This window comes from Triticum dicoccoides, chromosome 1A, assembly GCF_002162155.2.
Source record: "Triticum dicoccoides isolate Atlit2015 ecotype Zavitan chromosome 1A, WEW_v2.0, whole genome shotgun sequence".
Taxonomy (NCBI): domain Eukaryota; kingdom Viridiplantae; phylum Streptophyta; class Magnoliopsida; order Poales; family Poaceae; genus Triticum; species Triticum dicoccoides.
In genome coordinates, this window is record NC_041380.1 from 281,475,734 (window position 1) to 281,477,767 (window position 2,034).

A 2,034-nucleotide genomic window follows, 5' to 3' on the forward strand; every position below is an offset into this window, starting at 1 on the left:
TCACCAGATATCGCCTACTCTCCTCTATACTACTTGCATTAGAGTAGTGTAGCATGTTACTACTTCCCGTTAATCCTATCCTGATGCATAGCCTGTCATTGTTGCTACAACTGTTGATACCTTACCTGCATTCCTAAATGCTTAGTATAGGATGCTAGTTTATCATCAGTGGCCATATACTCTTGTCCGTCTGCCATGCTATACTATCGGGCCGTGATCACTTGGGAGGTGATCACGGGTATATACTATATACTTTATACATGATACATGTGGTGACCAAAGACGGGTCGGCTCGTAGGAGTACCCGCGAGTGATTCATGGATTGGGTCCAAAAGGACGTTTGTCCCGACGGCCCTCTGAGTGGATCTTTGTGGTGAAGTGACAGGGTAGGTTGAGACCACCTAGGAGAGAGGTGGGCCTGGCCCTGGTCGGCGTTCGCGGTTATTTCAAAATAACACATTTAACGAGATCTTGGTATTTGATCTGAGTTTGGCTACTAGCCTATACGCACTAACCATCTACGCGGGGACAGTTATGGGCACTCGACGTCGTGGTATCAGCCGAAGCCTTCGTGACGTCAGCGACTAAGCGGCGCACGCCGGATTGGACTGGAACGCCTGCTAGGCTTGGTCTGCTTCCGGCCGCGTTCGCAACATGCAAGTGTGCAAAGGGCGATGGGCCCAGACCCCTGCGCCATAGGATTTAGACCGGCGTGCTGACCTCTCTGTTGTGCCTAGGTAGGGCTGCAACGTGTTGATCTTCCAAGGCGGGCATGACCCAGGAAAGTGTGTCCAGCCAAATGGGATCGAGCATGCTGGGTTATGTGGTGCACCCCTGCAGGGAAGTTAATCTATTCGAATCGCCGTGATCTTCGGTAACAGGACGACTTGGAGTTGTACCTTGACCTTATGACAACTAGAACCGGATACTTAATAAAACACACCCTTCCAAGTACCAGATACAACCGGTGGTCGCTCTCTCATAGGGCGATGAGGGGAGGATCATCGGTTAGGTTTATGCTATGCGATGCTACTTGGTGAACTTACCATCTACTCTTTTCTCCTGCTGCAAGATGGAGGTTACCAGAAGCGTAGTCTTCGATAGGACTAGCTATCCCCCTCTTATTCCGGCATTCTGCAGTTCAGTCCACATATGATACCCTTAATCCCTTTGATACCAATACATACATATGTAGTGTAGCTCCTTGCTTGCGAGTACTTTGGATGAGTACTCACGGTTTCTTTGCTCCCTCTTTTCCCCCTTTCTATACCTGATTGCTGCGACCAGACGTTGGAGCCCAGGAGCCAGACGCCACCGTCGACGACGACTACTACTACTCGGGAGGTGCCTACTACTATGTGCAGCCCGCTGACAACGACCAGGAGTAGTTTAGGAGGATCCCAGGCAGGAGGCCTGCGCCTCTTTCGATCTGTATCCCATTTTGTGCTAGCCTTCTTAAGGCAAACTTGTTTAACTTATGTCTGTACTCAGATATTGTTGCTTCCACTGACTCGTCTATGATCGAGCTCTTGTATTCGAGCCCTCGAGGCCCCTGGCTTGTAATATGATGCTTGTATGACTTATTTTATTTGTAGAGTTGTGTTGTGATATCTTTCCGTGAGTCCCTGATCTTGATCGTACACGTTTGCGTGTATGATTAGTGTATGATTGAATCGGGGGCGTCACACTCGTCATCAATAGTATGGATAGCACCGATAGTATAGCAATTACATCATCACAATGAGTAATAGGAGCAACATTATTTGGGAGAGATACCTTTCTACCTTTGCTTCTCCATCTTTTCTTTTTCTTCTTCACATCATGTGTGGCTTTAATCTTATTTTTGGAGTCCTTATTAATGAGATTGGTTGAATAGAAGGCTCCTCCTCGTTACCGGATTCATCATAAGAAATAATAGGAGGATATTGGGAAGTCTCTTCCCTTTCATTAGTATTCTCTTCATCCTCTATTTCTTTTATTTTCTTTATGTAATTGGCAATATAAGGGTTTTCAATGCAATTCACCTCACAATAC